A 25,063-nucleotide genomic window follows, 5' to 3' on the forward strand; every position below is an offset into this window, starting at 1 on the left:
CAGATACGGTGGGCTTGACCTTTTCTCCTCACCAGCTTTATGCTGTTATAATTTTGTTAAGCCAAACTTTCAGCTTGTGTAAATCAGCACAGCTAGAGTGACTTCTGATTTATGCTGGTACAGGAAGGGAACCACATCCTCTACATATTTTACCAGCCTAACAACCTAACACGTAGCAAGGCGCAGTCAAACACAGAGTAGGACTCTTTTCCTTCAGCTGCTGTCTCTCCCCTGCAGAGAGGAAAATAAAATCAGCTCTCAGGCTTCTAGGACAAGGAGGAATGGTTTTAAACGAAAAGAGGGGAGCTTCAGATTAGATGTTAGTGGGAAATTCTTCACTTAGAGGCTGCTGAGGCCCCGGCACTGCTGCCCGCAGCTGTGGGTGCCCCAGCCCTGGAGGTGCCCCTGGAGGGGCCCTGAGCAGCCTGAGCTGCGGGGGCACCCAGCGCACAGCAGGGTGGGGCTGGGGGCTGCACGGCCCCTTCCAACCTGACCATGCTTCGACTGCTTCAGAGTCAGGAGGAGGAAACTTATTCTGTCTCCCCTCCCATGCAGTTGCTATTATCCTCCTTCAACGTGTCACACAACAGCTCAATTAGTACTATGCCACCTAATTACATTTGATCACCTCAGATACATCAGATTTAAGCCCATGAAAAAAGAACCACGTGTTTGTAACCACGACTCAAATTCTGTAGAACTTGAAGGGGGAAAAGAACAGGATGGAAACGCCTCTCACCCCCAAAAGAGCTTTCACTAATCCCTGTTTTCTCCTTTCGTGGCTCTTTTCACCTTTCCAGAGGCTGCAGAAAACTGCCTGATTGTAGGAAGCAAACTCCTTCTTGAGGCTTTATCTCTTTAACAGACTCGAGATGTTCTGGCCCAGCGCTCTGCTGCGGGAGCACCCTCCCCGCTGCTGATGGTCTTATTATCCTCACTGTCATCAGCCTGAGTCACTCTGTGCCCCTTTGTTACGCTCCCTGGAACGGCCTGTGATAAAGACACCTCCAACATTGCTATTGCTTTTGTAAGACTCTCCTTGTTTCTTCTATAGCCAAGCGGTATGAGGAGTCATACCGGAGTTATTGGGAAGTGCATACTTTATTATCAGCACAATATGGGCCTGTAATCTGATAATGATAAAAATCTGCCCCTTTGCTTTGGCTCTTATCATTTAATTGGAGCAAAGAAGCACATTCGTTTGTTAATAATTTTATAATTGGTGCTATCTGCTGCGACCCATCAAAGGAACTGCACACAACAGCCACTTTCAGAACAAACCATCTCCCTCAGAAAATGAGCTTTACGGCACTTAGTCCTCCTGCTCTTGGTGGTGGTGCAGGGGTGGGTGCCTTTGGGGCTGCAGCCCCCCCGCAGCTCGCACCGACCCCACCTTCACGCGCTCCCCAGCTCTCAGCCCACACACGGCCCTGCGTGCTGTTACCAGGGGAGCTGGTGGCTTTTGTGATCCCTTCTGTTCTGGCTTAACTAGACATCCCAATATTTTGACAACGCAACGATGTGTCTCTTCACACTTTGTCTCCCAGCCCGACTCACCTGAGGCATCTCCTCTCTCACTCCGCCATCTGCTCGCGAGTGGAGAGAAAGCAGACAGCTGGATCTGTGAAGGCGAGCACACGCCAAAGGGTTTGTTTCCCCCAGCAATGAAAGCACTAAGGATGTGTCTACACTGACAGCCAAGTAGGAGCCAAGTCTGTACTCAAATCCAGCCCTGCTCTGCTCATACCGGGCCTCAGCACCATCCCTGGGCTGCGTGGAGGTGAGAAGGAGTCAGGTTCACCGCAATGCATCGGCCTTGGGTCGCAACAGCCCATCCACCCAGAGGTGTCGTGCGCTTGGCAGCTCTTCCCCGCAGCATCTATCCATACAGCAATTTAAATGAAACAGGCTGAAGAACATTCCATGGGGGAAAACAGCACAGCTTGGCTGGCTTCCGCAGAGCAGAACTCACCCTCTTTCTCCCCAGAAGCCCTCACCCCAGCCAGGGCCCCACAGAGATGAGTCCCTGTATCCCGTGCATGTGCCGCCTGTGAAAGTTCCATTAGGATGAGCTGAAATGAGGCCAGGGAGAAGCGCTACCAGCGAAACGCTCTGTGCCAGGCACCCGTCACCCCGCACTGCCCACAGCCAGGTGGCTCCCCGTGTCCCCAGAGCTCCGCAGCCATTGCAGCTGCAGCACGGACAGCCTGCGAGCACGCTCCAGCAGCACGACGCATGGCAGCTAACCCACTGCAAACATCCCTGCTGCAAACAGGTTTCATGAGCTGCTGCTCTCGTGGTGCTGTTTGCATTAAGGCACAGGGAGCAAGTGTTTTAACCATTACGTTTGTTTAAATTATCAATACACCTCTGAAAATCGCTCAAAAAGAGAAACCCTCCCACGCCGGGACTTTTCTATACCCAGCAGAAGAACTGAGGCAAGCGGAAATCAGGGCTAATCCTTTTAAAAGGGATCACCAACACCAGGCACCTGCATTTCTGGAAGGTCCTGCTTGAGACAACTCCATTTGCCTCCCAGCAGAGAACAGCACAGTGCAGCCGCAGAGCTGACAGCAGGGTGCTCACAGCTTCGTGATATTTTTCAGACCTGTTTTAGGGCAAGTTCTGATGTTGTGCTACGAAAGATTTGTAAGAATTTTCTGGTGCTTTCTAGGGATTCTTGGGTCCACAAGCTCAAAAGGATTTCCCCAAATGGAATTTTCCAGCACCTTCTATGAATTTTCTACTGATTTATAGGAGTTTCTTGATCTAGAAAGTTTCCATGCCCAGAATTTCATCTGGAAAACTCTAGAACCCTGCAGCAGCCTGTCATTTAAATGATTTGGGCAGAAGCAGAGGGCAAAAATTATCAGAGGCACCGCCTGCACCTGCCCAGCACTGGTGTGTTATGCATCACCCAGGAATTAAAAAACAATAACGAAAAAAACTGATTAAATTTAAATTTGACTGTATCACATCTGGAGGGATCTATTAAGGCATCAATCAAAGGGAGAGCAAAAAAAAAAAAAACAAAGCAATTTTATCTTTAATAACCCTTAGCAACAGCTCTGCATCTAGCACCTGCACTTGCACGGCTGGCAGCACAAAGGGAAACAAGCCCAAGGCTTCCTCGTCTGGATGCCGAGTGGCTGCCAGCACCTGGGGGGGACATGGCAGCTCCTCATGCTTCCCTCGGCTGGGGCCAGCTTGGGACCTGCTGCACAGCCCGTGTCCAGGAATGGAGGTGCCAGTCCAGCTGTGCTAGAAAGCCCCAGGCAAGCTCTGTGCCAGAGAAAGCACAGCACAGGAACCATTCAGGCCCATATGGCTCCACATCTCCCTCCTCCACCTTTATGTGAAGGCAGTGAGGCCCTGGCACTGCTCCCCGAGAAGCTGCAGGTGCCCCACCCCTGGGGTGTCCAAGGCCATGGATGGGGTCCTGGGCAGGCTGAGCTGGTGGGGGCACCCAGCCCACGGCAGGGGTTGGGGGGGGCTGCAGCATCCTTACAACCCAGCCCTGCTGTGATTCTATGGCAGGTTTCTCAGCCCTGTCAGGGGAGTCAGGCTTCTTTTTTTTTTTTTGTTTTTAATATCCCATAATAAGTGCTGGTTTGACATGAGCAATGATGATCGTTTGATATAGCAAGGGTGAGAGACTAATTAAAACCAGAGCTTTATGATTTCATTCGGCTCCTGCAAGATCTGGCTGCCTAGGCTTATTTATGTAAGTTTTAAGTGTTTTATGCAAATTTAGTGCTCGTGAAAGGCCCTGGATTTCCAGGCATAGAGAGGAAAGCACTCTGTTTATTCACAGCACTGCTGCACTCAGCACAGGGCCTGCCCTAAGCTCAGAGCGTGGGCCAGACCCTGGAGGGATTCCTGCGGATTCAGCTGGGCTGTTTAAGGTGTTGCTGTTTTGACATCAATTTCCATCCACATCAATGTACTGGGGCTACACATGGTGACAAATGGGGGCCCTGGAACTTGTTTGTATTTAGCCAAAGCAGCTCAAAAGCTTATTGCTCCCAGCTGCAGGGACCAGGAGCTCTTTGCCAGGAACTCTTGAAGCTGGCAGGGTGCACAATGTGATGTCCTTCCTGCATGCGGGGTGCAGAGCTATGTCTGCACCAGAGGTTGCTGCAGTAAAGCCAGTGGAAATCAAAAGCCTAATTAAAATTAAAACAAGGCTCAGATTTTGCAATTTTATCTGCTTTTCCAGTGATGTGATACAGATGGGAGAGAACACAATACCTGGAAAGAAGCAGAGAGGCTGTGCACAAGGCAACAGCCTTTAGAGGCAGAGGGTCTGTTGGGGTTGTGCTGATAGCACATCGAGCTACCCGGGGCACAGAGCAGACTGAGCTGGATTCCCCCATCATCCAGCTGTTGTGCTTGGCTTCAGTGTCTGAAGCTATAGCCCCAGCTCCTGTCCTCAGCTCCCCAGGCCTTGTAGAGAACTTGGTCCTATACCAGCCGCCTTCTTGCTCCTGCATGGCCCTGAACGTATCCAGTGTCCTGCTGTGCCTGCTGGGGTCAGCTAACATCCCACCAGGGACATCTCCCCACTCTGAGCACAGACCCAGCAGCAGGGAAGTCCTTAACAATTCGACGGGGACTCACAGTGAATCAAGTCACTGCTCAGGGCTCAGCCCAAGCCTGCAGCCCTCTCCCCAGTGCTGAGCAATGCACAGCCTTGGAAGCTGTGCCCTGCCCTCCAAAGCTCCCTACAGACATCCAAGACAAACAGAGAAACAGAAATAACCTACAAGCTCCAAGCGCCGCCTAATTACTCCCAACTGCTTCCTTTCTTCAGAAATAGACACAATATTTCCTTTCCTCTCTACTTCCCAGGGCAGTTTGGAGGATTAATTAATATTGGATACACGTTTGGGGTCTGACACAGTTCATAAACAGTTAGTATTAATCATATTGGAATTGATCAGCTCTGGTTTAGCACAGCCCTTGTCAGGCACTCTCACATCTCAGTGCTGATCAGCTGCGCTACGTCTCAGCCAGGACCGGCCATCGGGAGTCTGCCCTCCGGGGGCAAACAAACTTGCCCTGAGATCAATGTTTAGGGTGGAAGGACACTCACTGACTGCTCTCCACCACCTCTGGAGGGACCTTGATGAGATGCTTTACTTGCACAGGACTGATGCCACTATGCCCATGTACTGACAGGGATTGGGTAAAAAATGGTATTTGCTTGGCAGTTCAGTTACACAGTTCATCTTGCAAAAAACTAATAAAAGTAAAACAGAGTGAGGTGCATGACAGGTGAGGGAGAACTGCGACACATTTACCCCACTCTTCCCCTGCAATGAGATAGAATAAGCTGACTTTCCCCAGCTATAGATAGACCAAGGCATGTCCTATATCCTCCTGCAGAGCCAAGCAATGCTGGCTCAGCATTAGCCTGGCAACCCTCCAAAATTGGATTTCCAATTAATAGCGTCGACTCATCACAGAGAAGAGGCAGATCAGGTCTTAGTTGAAGGTCAGGGAAATTCAGGCAGCACGGGACAGATTTACACCCCACTGAAGTTCCCCAGTCACCTGCAGCACACAAGAGAGATACTGCACCTGATGCGTGAGCCCAGCAAGGGGACTGGTGGCTTCAGAACTCAGTGTGGATGATCCTAAACCTAAAGCCTACCAGTGCTGCAGACACAAAGAACTCTGTCTTCATACCAGCAGCCACGGGGATGGAAGGGCATTTTTACCATCCATAAGCAAAAGCATAAACCACCTGGACTGAAGCTGCAAAGAGCCACAGAGGCATTTTGACAAGCTTAAGGAGGTTCAGCTCGCACCAAACCTGTCCCTCCATGATGCAGGGTAAGACCATGCACATGGCCTTAAAACATTTCCCATAGGGGATGGGGTCGTGGGAAATAGGGGCGCAACAAAAACCACCCACCATTAGCATTAAAACATTCCCCATTCTCCCGTTTGGGCAAAGGTTCAAGATTTGAAGTTGGAAGGGAGAAGGGGGAGGAGAAGGTATTTTATTTATAACTGCACATTCATTTGATTAAGAGCCGTTTCTGAAAGATTAGCCTGAAACAATGCGAAGGGAAGGGGTGGGGCAGCGAGGGACAGAAATGATGCACGTGTTTAATCCACAGAGCACTGCAGAGGGTGGGAACTGGCACTCCCCACCCAGCCCCTGCTGCAGTAGTTGAGCAGAGCTCACTTCCAGCCAGAAGACACAGCAGTCCCCGGAAGATGCTTTCTTCTCACACACCCTCTGAAGTCAGGAGCCATTGTTCTGCAAAGATGGGATCCCTCAAACACCGGACTCCGGGCTTGGAGAATGGCTAAATTTCCCAATGAAACCACCCAAAATCCAGCTGCTGAGACTGCCCAGACTTCTCCCTCTCCCCAGGGCTGCTGCAGCACTGCAGGACAGCGTGATCACATTATCGATATCTTTCCATCATAAATTCACACATCAAAAAATCAATTAGCTACCAGTGTTGTTGATTATAAATTAGCTATTTACATAATTAATTATTATATATTTAATAAATGGTATGCAGGAGAGGAAGCTGGCAAAATACAGCCATTCTTTTGGCATCATCAATTATTTGGAAGGGAAGGCAATTACACTAAATCTTCCTTCCACCTACCTCTCTTGTCAAGGGAAATACCTCCCCCTCCTTCTTCACAGCCTGGAACCGGGCCTCCAACATCACATTACTAAATTGCTTAAGCAGCATTTTAAATAACAAAAAGGGATATCATTTAATTTTTTTTGAAACATGAAAATCAATAAGCTGTCCTTCAGCTTCCCTGAGTGATTGGCCAGGGCTGCCTCTCTCACAGTTAATTCAATTTTCAGTCTTACTCAGAGCAACCAAGGCTTCAAAAAATAATCAGGCTGGTCTTCCAGGCCCATCTGAGGCTTCATCGAGGAATTCCTTTCATTGAATTAGATGTCCTGCCCTTTTTGAAAGGACGTACATTTCTGTCATTATTGGAGACAGACCCTGATCAATAAATCCTTGCTGATACTTACAGCCACGCTACGTAGTTTTGATTTCTTGCATGTATGTGCGCAGTGACCTGGAAACCAACTGCTGGATGGAGAATCCATTGACTTGGACTGCACGGGTGAATTGAATAGGCCGTCCTTTCTGACAGCTACGCTTCAAGTGTTTCTCTGATGCAGGTCCTGCACGTGAGCCTTTCCCCCTGCCACAGAGGACCTGCAAGGGATCCAGGCGCGACACTGACAGGAGCTACACCAGAATCTCAGAGAGGGGTAGGTGGAAAACAAGCCATTTCTTTACAACAGCTTGTAAAATCCAGCGGGAAATGATCACTCTTTAGAAGTTTTGCAGGAGAATGAAACACATATAAATCAGCTGTGGACACGCTGACGTCAGCTGCCGCATTAGGTCATACAGCACAGAGGGAGATTCCTATTCCATTCACTGAGATTATAGGCTAATTCATCAGAATCTTACTAGTTTCATCTCATTACAGTCACCCACCCCAGAGCACAAAAGGTACTGTGGCTGTTAACTGGATGACTAGCACTGCCCCAGTTTCCAGATAAACTGGAATAGAAGTGAAGTGAAGGTGGCTTCCCACAGGGGCAGGTGCTGGGAACAGCAAAGCAGTGGCCTAGTTACTAGCTGCTTTATCCCCATGGGAGATTTCTCCCTCAGCACACATCTGTGTGTTTTCAAAAGACTGTGCGTTTATACAGAGCCCAGTCATAACAGAGCAAATTTGAACATCCACTGTACCACCATAAACAACACTCGGTTTGAAACATTTTCTCCATCTTTCAAGATTATTGCAGCATCTGTTGATCACATTAAGTTGTAAGTGTGCTGTCTCCATGGAGACTGCAGAGTCTCCCTGGGTTTCCAGTTACTGTATGTGGCTTCAACTGAAAGCAGAGTCACCCAATGAGTCAATCTCTATCCCATATAATGAAAGGAAAGGATGTCACTGATTGTTAGATATGTTGGATAATGAAGCTAGATTTATCACTAGAATTTCTTAAAGAGACACTGGTAGGGAAGTGATGTCTCAGATGGGGATTGGTGTAAGGTTTTGTTAAAAGACCGTCCTTAAAATCAGTAGGCATCCTTCTTCCTTAAAGAAATGTCCACTCATCCATTGGAAAACTCTCCCCAAGAATTTGCAGAATAACCATGAAATAACCAGAAACTATCTCATGAAACAGCCGCAGAAAAAAGCCACTCTTCAAGTGGAAAAAAGATCACAGCTAAAACCTCTCTCACTTTTCATCAGCCTTGGGGCTCCTTGCAAGAAAGGTAAGGAATATGTTTTTTGTAAAGGAACAGGGCTGGATTCAAGAACTCTCAGCCAGCGTGCGAAGTGACAACAGCAATGAGGAAACTCAGTTAATTTGCCTCGCAGACTTCATTCTGTCAAATCACTGGAAGAGCTTTTAATTCTTGTAAAGGAGTAAAACCATCATAACATCTGAATTCATATCCTACAGAAGGCAAATTAAACACCAAATAATGACAAAAAATGAATCACCTCTTATGCAGCTGCATTATAAATGAATAAACACTCTTTTCTCCCAAGCTATGAAGGCAACAGAAGCTGACCAGTCTTCACAACCTCTACACACAAAGATTTGATTCATGCAGCTTTCCCACAGAGACAGGGGAATCTGAACTGATGGAAGAAGAACCTTGGTTCCTCGCTGCACTCATGTTTCCGGACAGCTCATCATTTTTTTCCCTCCTTTTCGCCGTTCTTACCAAACCTTTCTCTGCACCTTCCACCTGCAGCCTCTGTATGAATTGGACAATTTTACCCACGAGGTCACCACTGCCCAAGTATGAACACAGCCAGAAAAGCCATGCTGCAAACGATCACACCCTTTCCAGGTGACTGCTGCAGCACTCTCCTGGTTGGTGGTGTTGCACAGATGTTGCAGGAAACAGGAGCACTGATTGCTCAGGAGAAACAGTGGGAGCACACAATACTGCATCAGAAAATTTCAGCTCGGTACCCTCATGCTTGCGGACAGACCAAGCAGACACTGTATCCTCCTCTGAAGCCACACGATCCAGCATTCTCATTTCCATCCCTCCATATGGTCACAGCAGGCCACCTGGCTGCATCTTCCCTTCGCAGAGACTACCCTTCCCCTCATCCCTCCCATTCTGAAGGCACGGAAATGGAGGTGCTGCACAGCCTTGACTGGTGCAAGCAGATGAGCCACTACCCTGCATCTTCTGTTCTGCATCTCTCTAGAACAGGGTACAGCAGCTGTGTGATTCATCCGCCTGGGACACCCTGCCCTTGAACTGGCGTGAATGTCAAGGGTGGTCACAGGACTCATCTGAAACTATGCTCTCTATAATAACAATATTTCATGCTTTCCACCTTACTTATACCCAACTCTTTCCAAAATAACACCAAGCGAAGAACTCAACAGCATTGCTTGCCGCAAAATGAGGGGCCCTTTAAGGTGTGCTGAGACTCGCTGTGGTTATAGGCAGGCCAAACCCCTGAGATGATTGAGTGTGGCATCCCAAAAGGAGGGGAGGGAACACAAATAAACACACTGTTCTGCTCCAAATGAAAGAGCTGCTGGATTTAATGTGACAGGGCCTGGGATGCTTCATTTGACACAGACTGGCAGCAGTCTGGTGATTGGCAAGCACTTGGAATAACTGCTCTCTGTACTGTCATAACATCGCAAGATCATCTGCAGAGCAGCCCAGCCAGCCCAGAGCAAAGTGTGGGATCTGCTGGGCTGTGGTTAGAAATGAAATAAGTTCAGTGTCTCAGGACTCTCCATTGACAAGAATTGGAAGGAGACAACCTGCAGGGTCCAGATCACAAATACCTGTCTGAGCTCTTGAACACTGTCAGGGTTTTCCTATCTCTGGGAAGAGCAGGTCCTAGGCCATTCAGAAACACAGGCTTGTTGCTGCTTGTGTTTATCCATGAACAGAAAATCCTAGAGGAGACAAGAAGAAAAGTTCAATCAAACCACCCTCAGTGAGAACTGACTTTGCCCTACCAGCCTGCAGTTGTGTTTTCACAGCCCTGCACTGCAGCCTCACTTTGTTTCCAGTACCAGGTACCACCAGCAAAGCTAACACCAGTGCAATGCCCAGCTGCACAGGAGGCTCCTGAAAAAAGGTGGATTCTACAACAAAGGGCCAGCCCAAGGCTAGAGTGCTTGGCAGAAGGATTTGATCCAGGGCAGAGAGATCGGAAGACAGGAGCAGGCTGGAGGACAGGGCCTGCTGCTCCTGCAGGCACACAGAGAATGTAGGGCCCTCTTCCTGTCAGTGGCAGCCCCATAGCCCTAAGCTCTCCCTTAGCAGCCTGTGGTGAGCAAGTCAGAGGTGATGCAGAGAAGAAGGTCAGGGCTGTCCCATCTTGGCAGTCTATAGGCATAGTCCTCGCTAGGCACAAGCAAGGAGCTGGGCTTGTCTTAGCTGTGGCAAAAGCTGAGCTACTGCAAGGACACGAGCAAGAAAAAAAGCTCTACTATGGGAGTTCCCAATCATGGGCTCACTTGGGCACCACAGCCACTAGCAAAAGTCTCAACCCTGCCATGAGCAGTGCATTCCTTTCTCACACAGGAATAGAGCTGGAGTACAGCAAAAGGCAAACCTTCCCCCAAATGCCACTATAGCATCCCAAACCTAGCAACACCTCAGTGATCTTATCTGATGAGACTGGGAGGCAGACCAGCTATTACTTCTAGGAATAACAGATGTACCTTTTTCTAAAGCACTCAGCTACCAGAGAGCAGCAAATAGCTTATGTTTCTATAAAAAATGCCACCCTTACAGAGTTGTGCAGCGCAGTGCAATACCAAAGCTGTTGTGCCTGGGATGCCGGGATTCAGATGGGATGTCTGCACACACTTTCAGATAGATGTGTCTGTTGCTGAATTTAAAACACAGCTATACTCCTCGCTGCCTGTTAGCAAAACACCATACCTTCCATTCTTAATCACACTGTATTTGCTGAGCTGAGTTCGTTGTGGGGAGTGTGATGTTAGAGCTGTTCTGAGCCTGGGCACTGCCTCCCAGTGCAGCTCTGCTAGGCGTTGCTTTCCTCTTGCTCTGGCTGTGACAGCAGAGCAGCTGTTTGGGTGGGAGAGCATTTGTGTCTGAGCAGCGGTGTGGTTCAGTTGTTGCCCAAGCTGTATTTATGGTTTTTAAGGCTCTAAGCTGGCAGCAGCAGAACAGGGTGGTTTAAAAAGCTGTGTCTGGTTCCAGAATCATATTCAGTTTGCAGTGTTGGGTAATTATGTTTCAAAACAAGCCAGGCACTGGCTTCCTCCTAGGTTAATCCACACAGCTCCTGCCTTGTGTGTTTTGGAATATTAACAAACCCGCAGCAGCAATGCAGTGGCTGCGAATCCTCCCTGCTAACTGGTCTGACAAGAAAGAAAATTATGAGGCTCTTCTGCATTTTGGTTACCTATGGCTACACCAGCCCTGCACCTTACTGAAATTAAAAGGAAAAAAAAAAAGTGCAACATATCCAAAAAAGAGGGCTTGACAATTTGCCTATGGGTTTTTTCTTTGTCCATGAGATGCCTTCATTTCTCCTGACTGAAGTCTTCCAAGCCAATAGGTGTTAAGTTTACTAGGAAAAACATTGGTTCCTGTTACTTAAGGATAACTAATTTTTTTTTAAAGGGCAGCTGGTGAAACCTACAGCCCCAGTTGCTAAAATCAGCATCATCTGTTATTTCCCATATCATCACAAAATGTTCCATTTTATCTGAGCTAAAAACAGCTTTTCTCTGCTGGAAGCATGCAAATATCATTCCTTCATAAAGAAGCCACCAGATGGGAACCTAATAACTGTAGACTCTAATTCTCATTGCCTGGAGTTGCTAAAAGCACCAAAGTTTGAAAATTCTTGTTTATACCCTGCTTATTCAGTGGTTTAAATATGTTTCCATGCTCAAGCATCTGGTCTGCAGCCAGGCTGTGCTAACACTGAGGCCATTTCCCTATTCAGGACACAGGACAAAACGCCCAGTCCCTTTTTGGCTCCCTTTGGATCTTTCTGCAGAAAGGAGATTTACATGGCATAATTGCTCTGAAGGTGAGCTGGTGGGAGTACACCAACCCCACAACAGCTGCCCTTTCTCACTGCGCTTATTTGAGTCACCATTCACTTTTTTGGAATATGAAGTCCATCCCCCCCACATCAAAATGTCCATGAAGTGAAGCAAACATTTTTCTGCTCTCATGAAAGTATGTGGGAGAGAAAATTTTATTGGAGTTTTATGGATGCCTAAATGGCTCTGCTGTAGGAGGAAAAGAATAAGAGCACAGGAAGGAGACGGACAGCAAAATACAACGCAAGAATGATACCCCTCTGTGCTCGAAAACTTAAACAGGGGAATTCAGAACCCAGAAACAGCAGAAGAAATAAATTCTTCACGGATCCATTTAGAATCAGAACAAGTGTTTGCTGCGTGGGGAATAAAACCAGGCGCTGACAGGGCAGCTTTCACTTGTTAACTCTAACTAACCTGCAGCACTCTCGGAGGTGCAGGCTGGGCATGCCTTTGTATGCAAGCAGCTTGCAGCAGCCAGCTGCCCTGCCAGACTTCCCTTTGTCCCCAGCACCAGGCCATGGAAGCCTCACCTTTGTTCCACTGCACCCCTTGGGCAGGGACGGTCTCCTCCACGCCTGCACAGAACTCAGTGCAGACCCCTGCAGACAGGCATGACTGGTAGGAACATGGCTCAGCACGCTCGATCCAAGCAAGGAGAGGTTTCCTCCTGCCAGGACTCCTCTGCAGAGCACACACTGATCTTCACAGTGCTGCTGGCCCTACATTCCACTGACAAGGCCACAGCAGGATTTTGGCCTGCCACCACCATCTCCTCTTCAGGGATCTGCTACCTCCTCGCTCCCCAAGATCCTGATTTAGATCTTCAGGAGATTAATCCAGAAAGAGAGGCTTGAGACTACACCTAGCCAGTACATGATAATTAAAGCCTGCTAAATCTATCATCAGCCTCAGCATCCTGGGGGTACAGAGAAGGAGGGGAAGCAGGAAGAGAGGGAGGCATTTCAGACTCACATCTAACCTGTTTTCCAGATGAGTTTTTCAATGATCACATTCAATCTACTGTAAAAACTTCCCAGGGAGAGAAACCCTCAGTGCATGAACCAAAAATGTAATGATCTGGGAAATGTATTCCTCTTAAGGGGGAAGAAAGCTGTGGTTTCACCTCTGTGCTCTCACTTTTATTGATCACAAACTGTACAGATTTCTGTGCTAGAGAGAGGGGAGGCTCAGTGACAGAGCCGTGACACTGAGGCAGGTAATGGCACGATGACCAGGTCCTCAAACACTGCCCTGGGAGGGGCTGCCAACTGCATCAGACCCAATGCCTGCCTGCCTGCTCCACTCCCTCCTGAAATTAGGCACCATCACAGACTGTACCAGAAAAAGACAGGCTTAAAGGCATGGTTTAATAAGCTTGCATCAAATTTTGTCATCATTAGCTAACATATTATATGTATTTTTTGCCATTTGTAGAAGTGTCCACTCCTTTGGTGACTTTTATTAAGCAGCTGGCCTCAATGGCTTCCTGTGACAATCAGTTTCACAGTAATTACACAGTATTTTAAGAAGCACTTTCATTTTTATAAGTTAATGCAGTTCTGGCTGCATCTGTGCTTCCAACTCCCGTTAAAAGACCCAGTCCCTAATCAAGGCAGCTGAGCCACCAAGAATCCCCATGTGGCCACATCAGCCCCTGGAAGTCTCTGCCTCCAAAGCAAAGCATCTTCACCTTTGTAATTATGAAATGCAGCATGCTGAATCATGTCAGATTCACGTGTTCCTAACCGCCGGAACAGGCAGCAGAGGAGAATGGTCACACTCATTCCATCAAGTGTTTTCTGTGTAACAGCATAAGAGAAGTCTTCAGTCTCCACCCAGCACATCTGAAAACTTGCACAGAACAGGCTGGGGGGGGGAGGTGAGGCATTTCCACATAATTCCCAGTAAAACCCTAATCTGATTCTGTGACAGCTGATACATGCTCCCTATTGCTCTTTCACTAGCTGGCCCCAAAGACTTGTGCTCAGGTTAGTCTAATCTCATGCAACACTTGACATCAGAGCAAAGAGGACTGCATGCTGCAGCTCAGGACTACACAAATACAACCAACATTTAAGGAGATTCTGCATTGTCCTGAGAGGGTGGCATGCTGAGAACTAGGGCTACAGTGCCCAATCCCACTTAGCCTCAGTCTGCTTCCCTCCACAACCAAATGTCACTGTATCATTTAGCACTCCCCACGGGCTAGTTTTCTCCCCCAGGGACAGTAGATTAGATCCCACAATTTCTCCCTCCCCCTGAGCTTTCTAAATATCTTTCAACTGTAATAAACTCAGGTATTTATATATCAGTCTGCCTTACCTGGAGCACACGATATTAGAGGCCTGGGTCATAGCAACATCATTACAGTTAATTTTAAGGGAGAGCAATGGGAATAGATAAATAATTCTTCCTCTGCAGCGCCCTTTCTATTTGTATACTGAAGCTCAGAACAGCTCCTTGCCTTGGACACACTTTCAGAAATACAGTATTTCTCACCAGAGCTGAAAACATCATGGTAAGCAGCAACTGATCCTCTGGAGACAAACAAACACTTTTTTCCCTTTAAATTACAGACACCTGCACATCACTCTGGCTCCTGTCTTGTCACTTCCCCCTCTCCTTCATCCCTTGAAGCTGTTGCACATCTGCAGTCACTGCTTTTCAGAGCATTTGCGCTGCATTCTATATTGCCAAGGACAGTATAACGTGAGGAAAAAAAGGTCATAGCTCGGCTGCCTTTGGGAGCAGCACCAGCCCTTTTCCATATTCTGCACTGTAGCGCCTCAGCTCCAAGCAATTGGCTCAAAGACACTGAGGCAGATTCTTTTATTTATGGACTTCCTTAATACTTTGCTGGACTGGCTGCTTAAACTGGGCCAAAAAGAAACCCTCCAAACACTCACAGAACTCCTTGCTACAACATCTGATATCCGCTTATCCAGTTCCTGGAAAAAATAGTACAAGTAGTACACACTTCTGACTGAAGAGAACACCAAGCCACATAAAAGCACCTCAGAAGGGCTCACTTACCAGCAAGCAGGTCAGGCCATGTACTGCAATAAGGGCATTTTATTGCTGTATTCACAGGTTAATTTAAAATTCCTCTTGTATTAGGTGATGTACAAACATGCTCCAAAAGGTTTAAGATAGAGGATACAAACACACATACAAATGTCTCGAGGCATCCAGCACACACCACAGCTTAGGTGGCCTGACATCTCACCCAGGGCTCTGGCCACACTCTCCCCATGTATTACAGCCCAGCTGTGTGGTGACCAGCTTTCACCACAAAATTCCTACTCACCATGGCTTTCATACTGGTTTATAAAGGCATTTTAATGCAGTGACTTGCCTCTGAGGAAGAAAGTGCCTGGCGTTTGTTTAAGTGTCTTTATTAGACCTGAAACAAATACTGCATCATTTAACTTTGAGGCTTTTGTTGCCGGTATCAGTTGTGTTCTGCAAATCACAGACTCAAGACTGCATCTAACCCCTAATAAGCAAGCAAACTGCTATTCGTCCACCTCCCTGCTTTCCCCCAGCTGCTGTTATCTCTGTGTGAGACTGGGAATTGAAGGAAAGAATGACCCAGTGATTGTCTAAATCAGCCCAGCTCTAATTTACTGGAATATGGTTTGAGCAGCTAATGTAACACCTACTGTGAGCAAGATGGAGCTATCTCCAGGACTTCTGTAGGCTAGGAACATTCACTTAAATGGCATTGTCTGGCTGCACTCACTGGAGGGCCCGCCATACCGCAGAGAGCAGTTAACCCTTGGAATGGGAAATTAGGTCAAAAGAACCAAGCTTTCAATCGCAATTGGAAAAGTTAACTTTCTGCAGAAAATTGGGTGTCCTGTTTGCCTCTGACACTTTCTCCACTCCTCATGTAGCAAATAGCTGGAGCAATTACAGCAAGCAGGTAAACAGACACTAGCAACAGTGTCCTCAGGATGCCCTCTGTCTGGCAGGAGCTTTTCCCACTTCCCCAGCCCTTGCTGATACAGTTACACAATGTTTCCCAGGGCAGGATTAAGCAGTTGGTCTCTTCCTAGATAGAAAGGGTTTTTTTTCCCCCCTTTAAAACGCTGGACTGAGTCACACAGAAGTCAGCGCCTTCCCTGGCCCCAGTACAGAATTGGGCTCCCCCAGAAATCACCTTCACCTCTGTCCTTCAGCTCCTTGCCACGAGGTGCCAAGAACGATTCCTCCCTCACCTGCTGTCTGCAAGCATTTCAAGGAAGACTTCGGGTTTTGTCCTGAGAAGATGAAGTGTCCAGGACCTCACAACAGCAGCACCTGAGGGGGACAGAGAGAAGCTCACCACAAATAGCTTCAGATTCAACAGCAAGGTCAGCTGGAGTCATTAAGTCAAACACTCACATAATTCTGTATGATACAAATACTGTTTTAGCATTACTTTTAAAGAAAAAACTTTTCAAATACAAGGATATGTTTACAAGAAGCAGTGCTTTTCAGTCAGATCCTATGGCATACTACATAAAAGGACATTAGTCTCACAAGTGAGGCACAGAAGAGTGGAGTGCTGGATCATGTGCCAACTGCACATGCTGAGCACCTAACCCTGTAGGTCACTCAGCTGAATTCCCTCTCCAAGAGTAAGGAGGGGTTTATCCAAGACCCCTGGAGCAGCCCTCCTCCCAGGAACCCCACCCGGCTCCCTTCAGCAGTAGCTTTGGCAGAAGATGACTTGGACATCTTCCCAAGCAGCACATTTTCACCGAGGCTGGCTTCAGCTATATTCACGTTCCTTTTCATTGCCAAAAGACAGAATGGTAACACGAACAGGAATGTAACGCTTTCAGCATGAACTTTCATAGTTGTTTAATCACTGGTGTTTAATTGCTCACAGAGCCAGTTTCAGACTAAGCTGCGTGTAATCCCTTTACCTTGCAATGCACTGGGTTATATGCAGGTAGCATGTAACCTTCTGGTTTAAAATCTGCCTTCCAGCAAGCACAAGCACATTCCCATCAGTCCCAGCAGTCTGAGAGCAGACGAGCTCCCGCAAGCTGAAATGCTCAATCAGTAGAGAGCATCCTCGTTCTGCTCTGTTTCTCACGTCAGGAGACACCTCCAGTCCCTTTGTAACTCACACAGGCTTCGCATTCTGGAGGCCACTTGCAAGAGCTGACTTACCTCCCATGGAGGAGCCAACCAGCACACAGGGCTCAGCCATGGTCACAGCTGCACCCTGTCAGCACATGGCCAGGCAGTACAGACAGGCTGCAGGCTGACAGAAAGCAGCCTGGGTGCAAGTAACACCCTGCTTATGGCTCCTGCATGTTGCCTTCTGTTTCCCCAAAGCAATGATGCTGGCTCATACCGTGCCAGTGAAATTAATGGAGGATCCCCTGGCCAGCCTCAGATGAAGGCCCCCTCGTACTCCTTTAGTACAGTTGCAAATGGTTTGCCTGGTGAGGAATAGGGAAACCTGCTTTCTTCTGGGGACACATTCCCAGGATAAGATAATCCTTTCCTAAGGCTGGCCTGGAAGCAGACTGCAAGATTTAAAAGCCGCTTCTGAAGGAACAATGTTAATGAGTGTAGCCCTCTCAGGAAACAAGGAGAAGGCAAGAAAGACTGAAGCACAGGAGACAAATGTGAGGTCAGCTCAAAGAGAGCTAAGTAATTTCAGAGGCAAAAGCCCATGTCTGGCAGAGGTGCCTGGGTGTCTGGACTGCAGAGCCAGTCTCTGCCCCTCCATGCCCCAGCTCTCTCTCGGCTCACTCTGACCATCTAGCAGCCATGACAGGGCACATAACAGCAACAGAGCCTCCTCCTGCTGCCTCTGCAAGCAGACACCACTCAAGGGACAACCAAAGCCAGCTGGGTATAGCTGCTTCACGACCTACCACGGAGCATTTCCAGATGCTCTCCCACTCCCCAGGGTACCACTGCTCCCTGTCCTCCATCACCTGAAGCAGGCAACCACCTCCACAGCCCAGCAGGTTCGCCTCCTCGAGGCACCTGAAGTTCACCACACTCAAAATGGATAGGGGTTAAAACATCCCCCCCACACAACTCACTTTAGTTACCTTGTCATTTTTAAAAAATGAAAAACCACACAAAACTCCTCAATAGACTTTATCCTAATTTTCCCGGGAAATAATGTCTTTCTGTTATTAAATAATGTAAAATGATTGAGGTGAGTCATAAAGCATTTGTATTAACACTAATGGATCCACAATTAATTTTTGTCTTTATTTTATTATTATAAAGCTTGTCAGTATCTAACCCCCTCTGCTTCCTCTGTCCTCCCCATCACATTTTCTTCTCAGGGGAGGTAATCAAGACTTCACTTGAATTCTTCATTACTTGAAAGGCTTTGCATCACAATATGATAATGGGACAGTTTCATAATTACAACAAAAATCAGGGCAAGAGAAAACTAGAGAGACTTTCAGTCACCCAGAAATGAAATAATTACTTGAAAATATTTTTTAAAACAAGGTAGTTTCGACTCACTGTTAGGGAGAGGAAAACCAACCAACACACAGAAGTCGTGCATAAGCTTCATTTTGGAACGCCCGTCCTCCCTCCTCATACCACTCGCTTCCTCTTTTGTTCCCCATCCCCCAGTACAACACTGGACAACAGCAACTTCACCCTCCCAGTAAGATGCAAAATGAGACTGGTAACTCTTGCATCTCACCACTGATGAGCTTAGAGGCAAGCCATCTATTTAGTATATCAGTTCCCCACTTGCTGCAGAAAACACTACAGGAGCTCAAGGTTTCTTGCTATTTTTACCCAAAGATCCACAGGCTTACATGGCACATTCAAACCCCCGCCTTCAGGAGAGGGACGCAGGTGGCAGTGATGAGGAGAATTAGCCCTGCTCACTGCCAGCAGGCTTGGAGATCCCACAGGATATAAGGCTGGGTTAGACCTGACAAATATTAATGATTACTCTTATTATTCCTCCTAGAAGCAGTCTAAGGCATCATCAGCTAAAGATACGTCAAAGTCACAAGACGTTATACATTGTGCAAGACTCTGAAGAAGCTCAACTTGCACCTGAACATAAGAGCCCTGTGCTGTGGGACAGAGCAGGGCCGACAGGTAAGCGCTGCTGGGCTGCAGGACGGCAGCTCCGCGTCCGGCTGCGAGCGCTGCTCTCCCTCCCCACACAGGAGGGCAGCGCTGAGGCGCAGCTTCGGCCCCGGGGCCTGCGGGGCACACGGCCTTCACCGAGCGGCCCTCAGGCCCAGCAGCCCCACCTCCGACCGGCAGAGGGGGGAAAGCAGGAGCTGAAGCAGCGTGAAAAGAGATGGAAAGGGCCCTTTGTCCATTTTCAAAAACACATTGCTCAGACAAACCCTCCACGCCTTACCTACCCCAAACAGACACAGAACACCACCGCCCCGCGCACCGCCACAACTCCTGACAGGACACCTGCGCCGCTGGCATTTACAGTCCCGCCGTGAAGTGGGGCGGGATGGGATTGGTAGGTGTGAACAAGTGGCGACAGCTGATTGGCCAGCGAGGGAGCTGCTCCCGCCCTCCCCGCAGGGAGGCCATGTTGCCCCGAGGGGCGGTTGGCTGAGTCGGGGCTCTTCGGGGCGGTGCTGCCGCTGCTTTCGCTCCGTGCCTGGGTCCTTCCCAGCTGCGGGTGGTGGCCCAGGCCCTGGGACCGCAGCCTGTGGAGCAGGAGCGGCTCCTGAGCATCTGCACAGCTCCCGCCGGAGGCCAGGGCCCGCTAAGTTGCTGCTGTTGAGCAAATCATGCCAAAATGCAAATGGAGGCAATAGCAAATTCTTGATTAAACATGAACAAGTGCAGCGAATTCCTGATGTCGCTCATCCCGCTCCTCTCTGTCCTCCATCTGGCCGCTTCCCTCCTCTTTGGCCGTCTCTTCCCTCAGCCATCTGCTCACTGCTCCCTCTCTTCCCACTGTCCCCGTGCCCCTTTTCCCTCGCAGCCATCTCACACAGAGCTGTCCCCAGTCACCGCTCCTGTCCCTGCTGCCAGGCTGGGCCCAGCCTGTGACTGCACCTCCCACATCCCCTCCCTGCCCCACAGAGAAGGACCTGGGGGTCCTGGTGGACAGGCAGCTGGAAGTGAGCCTCGGTGTGTGCTTGGGGTCTGGGAGGACCGTGGCGTCCTGGGCTGCATTGATGGAGGGGCACAGGGCAGGGAGCGGGCCCCGCTTGAGGCTCCATCCCCAGCACTGCGTCCAGGCCTGGGCCCCCAGCACAGAGACATGGGGCAGTGGGAGTGGGGCCAGGGGCGGCCATGAGAGCTCTGAGGCTGCAGCACCTCTGAATGCAGAGTGGCTGAGGGAGAGGGGGTTTGGCCCAGAGGAGACCTCCCGTGTGTCTTCCCAGGGGTGGGCAGGGGCCCTGCCTGGCTGGGTACCAGCAGTGCTCCTGGTGCAGAGGTTGGTGTGCTGCCGTGGCAGCCAGCAATGCTGGCTGCTGCTGGAGACAGGATGGTACAGACTGGCACATCCAGGGTTCCTGTAAAAGAGCTGAATAAGGGCCCAGTTTCCTTCTGACAATAAGGAAATAAAACTATTGGATTGTTGGCTTTGATAAATGCTTTCTCTGACATGTTCCTGATTTTGCCTCAGCAAGGGATGATGGTATATAGAGAGATTGTCCTTTTTTTTTTTCCCTGGTGATTTAAATACAGTGAAACAACAATGTGATGTCAACATAAAGTGGTTAAAAGAATAACCTGACTGTGCACCTTCCTTCTTGAGTCTCCGTAGTGGAATCAGTTTAGATTGATGCATGATAAAGGAATAAACTGTTACCTGAGTGGGGCAGCTCTTGGTGCAATAGGCAGAGCTGTTATCAGACCTGTTAAACAAATAAAACTGTGAAGTGCAGACATTTTGTCTGAAGCACACGCGCAGCTTTCCAGGCAGCTGAGATCTTCTTAAGGAATCCTTGATAAAGGAACAAGCCTGTTCACATTAATGGATATCATCAGGTGATGTTTGGAAAGGAGGTGTGAAGTGAACGGGGGATCTTTGTTCCCTGCACAAACACATCATTGTTCATAGCAGTGCTGCCTTCTCCGGGGGAAGAGCAGAGGACGTCAGAGCAGCCTCTGGAGTCAGGGGTCCTGCAGAGCATCCCACCGACCAGCTGCACCCTTAGCCCACGCGACAGTGTCCATCAGCAGAGCCCTGACATTGAGATCAAGACGAGAATAATCACATGCCAAAGCCACCTCTCAAGCAATCTCCTTCACATCTCCTTCATGTCATGTGCATCTTTGACTTTGTCATGAATTTGTCTGAGCTTGAGTGAGAAGAGAGCTGGGCTCCCCTCACCCAGGTTTCTGGCAACCTCAGGAGATGTTCACTGCAATGTTTTTCCCGAGAAAAGGACAACAACGGCACTGCAATTTGTTTGTCTGCCTGTGACAGGGAGAATTTTTCATATTACCTTCAGCCCTGGAGTTCAAACATTCACCTATTGGAAAGATGTCCAGCTTTGAAGGATATTTAATCTTATTTGAAAAGAGATAATTAGGAAAACACACACAAACACATGTGCCACATGCTCACAGTCTCATTAGAGGCTGCTTTCTTCTTCAGCTGAGAAAGGTTTTTTTTTTACGGTGGAGATGGATGTTGCGTTGTGCTCGGTGAAGGTGTTTGCGTGCGTGAGCATCCAGCTGTGTGTGCATTCATGTGCATATGTAGGTGCACATTAATGTGTCTGAAGGGGAGAGGTTTTAAAGTTGTTGAAACCTGTGAGATTCCTCGTCTTGCTTCTGTTTTTGGAAGCAGATTTTGATGAGGTCTCTCCCATCACTGCGCACAGAGCATCTAATCATGTCGTACAAAGACAGCCAGAACTGACAATACATCTCCCTCTTCCAGGAGAAAGGAAGAGGAGGACAAAATGAATAATTCAAATGATAATTAGCTGTGCAATTATTCCTGTTTTTAAAGTAACCTACAGGACAGAATATCAACATATGAGTCACTGGCAAAGTATAAACAGAAACAATTTGGAAGAGGCTGTCCTGACACTTTAGAAAAGGATTTGTCAGAGACTTTATCTTCTGATCTCACTGTGGCATCAGGAGTCTGTGATGCAGTGACAGGCAGCGAGGGCATGTGGAGAGGACACAGAACTCTCAGAGCTGAGGTCTTCAGCTGAAGGCTGGTGCTTTGGAAGAGCAAAACCCTCTCTCCGGGTAGAGCTGTAGTGTGCTGGTCCAGCCCAGACCATTTCTGGTAGGGATGCATGCAGTAAGTCTGGACTTCAGCTGTGCCTTGGACCTTCTCTTAACCAGCAGCCTTCCAAGCTGCAAGTACCTCTGATTTTTAAAACCCAGAGCATCTCTCTATAACAAGTAACATGAAGCCTCTGCGGCTGGAGCAGCTCCCATCCAAGGAGACACTGGGGCAGCAGCAGCAGCAGCAGCAGCCGCCTGTAAAGCAAACAGTGGGATGCCTCTTGGCACTGTAACACAAGAAGAGAAGAAAGATGTCTTTAATTTGCCTGGTAATGATCAATAAAGAATCAAATCCGACCTTGAATTTTAATGGCTCTGTACTAACAGAAAGCCACTTGCAGATGGATGGAGGAGGATCAGAACAGCCAGGAGGAGGGCGGCAGGGTGGTCCTGTGTGCAGCAGGCTCACACCCTGTGTGGCCGCCCCTCTGCCACCATGGGCAGGGTTTTCTGGGGCTGGCAGAGGAAGAATCGCTCCGGGGTGGCAGTGGCTGGGGACAGCCCAGCGTGGGTGCGGGAAGCTGCATGACTCAGTGCTTCCTTGGCTCTCCCAGTGCTTTTACCCAGCAACGTCAACGTACTGCTTTAAAAGCAAAGATATTTTGATAGAAGAACTGGCTCAAGGGGCAGGCAGTCCCTAGGGTCGAGGCGACATGGCAGTCCCTGGGGCAGGAGGAGGTCTCACTGGCCCCATGGCATCGTGGCACCATGGCCTCCTCATTGCTCCGTCTCTGTGACATGTATCAGATGCTGCACAGGCAGACAAGATGACTCAACGCCTAATCCATGGCCCTGACATCATTTACAACTGACAGAGAATCCTTAACAAAAAAAAAAAAAAGTATGCACGTACACATTTTAAATATATATAAATAAATTCAGATGAGATTGACCAGTTGAAATTATATAGCAGCTGTTAGCATTGGCATCTTTATTTGCTGCATCAATTGTATTTGGTTTAATCTTGTTCCCACAACGCTGAAAACATTTGACTCATCTTCTCCTTTTTTTGTTGATATAGAATCATTTTGACAGTTATCCTGTTGGCTGTTTATAAATATCTGCACTTTCTATAATCAATCATAACACAAATCCAATCACCTTTTCGCTTTTTATTTGACCTTAATCCTAACAAATCTCCCACTGTTTTATTGAATTTGAACTCATGAGCCAATGGAAGAAGAAAGAGAATGAGAGAGTGTCCATGGTTGCCTGTCCGTCTGTCCATGGCAAAGACAGCCTAGGGGAGCTGAGACGGGAACCAGGAAAATGGTGTGTCCTGAGTCCAAGCCGGGGGCCCCGGTACTGGAGGAAGTGGAGCTGCTGGAGCGGCTCCAGAGGAGGCCCAGAAAAATGATGAAAGGGCTGAAGCTCCTCTGCTATGAAGAAAGGTGGGGGGAGCTGGGGCTGCTGCCCAGGGAGCTGTGGGTGCCCCTCCCTGGAGGCACTCAAGGCCAGGTGGGATGGGATGCCAGGCAGCCTGATACGGCAGCAGGGTTGGAACTAAGTGATCTTTTAAGGTCCCTTGCAACCCAAGCCATTCTATGATTCTATGAAGATCTTCATCTGTTGTCTGCCACTGCGTCTTCAGTCACCTTGGCCAGATCCCTTTGCTTTTAGTTTCTTTCTGCCTGTAAAAACCAGTGCACTGAGCACCGGGGAACTGAGAGAGATGAGGCTCACCTCTGGCATGGCGGGGAGGAAGGACACGGCAGCAGTCCTCAACCAGGCCTGGCTCTGCCCTGGCCATGCACCCAGCAGGCATGGGATGCTTTAGGAGCCCTTCTGGTACCACTTCTACTTTGCAAGTCCTTCCCTTCTTCCATTCCTAAGAGGTCAGCATTCGAAGTTCACACAAAAATAAAGAAAGAAAAACAATCCTGCAGTTAAAGGAGAGAGGAAAAGGGAAAAAAAAATGGATAAAAGCAGGAGAAGCAACTTTGTCCTTTGGTGCCAGCAGCAGCGGGCTCCCGCAGTTGGAACCCCAACGAGAACCGAAGTATCTTCATCATTATCTAGCTGCAAATGGCAGCTGCTTTGCCAGCCACTGCTCGGGCGGGACAGTCTCTTTTACGAGAGCGGGAAGGGAACAGTGGGACAGGGAATTAAAATATGGGCTACAAATTGGAAACAGCAGGGGGTGGAGGGGGATTCAGCTTAGCCGGCAGACGCCCAGCGTGCTCCCTATTTATGCTATGCCAATGACTTTGCTCTCAAGCAGCTTGCAGGAGAGAGAGAGGAAAAATAAAAAGTATATAAATATATATCTTACAGTTTGCCTTGGCCCCGGAAATTCCTTTGGAAACCAAAGGCAGGAGAGAGCATGGTGTCAGAGGTGGGTGATGCAGCAGCCCACCTGGAGCTGTGGTTTGCCTGCCCTTGTGCAGGTTGCTCTGTCTGGAGAATGAACTGATGGGTGCAGAACAGGGGAGGAGGAGGTGGGGACAGGGTGGTTGCAGCGATGGCTGTGTCTCTTTATGACATTGAGCCCCACATGAGGTCAGGCTCAGGCTGAAGACAGGATTGGACCTTACCCAAAGCTCATCCCCAACCTTATCTTGCACTCAGGGGAACTGAGCAAAATGTAGGCTCCTGTGTGACCTCGACACCTCTGTGTCTCTGCTCCCTGCCTTTAGGACGGGAATCAGAGCCCTGCAGGGAGCAGCAGCGGGGTGAACACGCAGAGGTGCTCAGCACTCTGGCAGGCCTCTGGGGGGCCCAGCAGCCCCTCTG

At 48.7% G+C, this 25,063-nt stretch overlaps 1 long non-coding RNA gene across 2 annotated transcripts; it reads right to left on the minus strand.

Annotated features, from left to right (window-relative positions):
- LOC110389059 lies at positions 7,266-19,551 on the minus strand. Of its 2 annotated transcripts, XR_002433056.1 has the most exons (4): positions 19,468-19,551; positions 16,266-16,405; positions 9,851-9,964; positions 7,266-9,757 (listed from the first exon to the last, which is right to left on the minus strand). It is a non-coding gene; the product is annotated as an uncharacterized LOC110389059 (long non-coding RNA). The 2 variants fall into 2 exon arrangements; XR_002433055.1 differs by having other exon boundaries at positions 7,266-9,964.

Source organism: Numida meleagris, chromosome 27, assembly GCF_002078875.1.
Source record: "Numida meleagris isolate 19003 breed g44 Domestic line chromosome 27, NumMel1.0, whole genome shotgun sequence".
Taxonomy (NCBI): Eukaryota; Metazoa; Chordata; class Aves; order Galliformes; family Numididae; genus Numida; species Numida meleagris.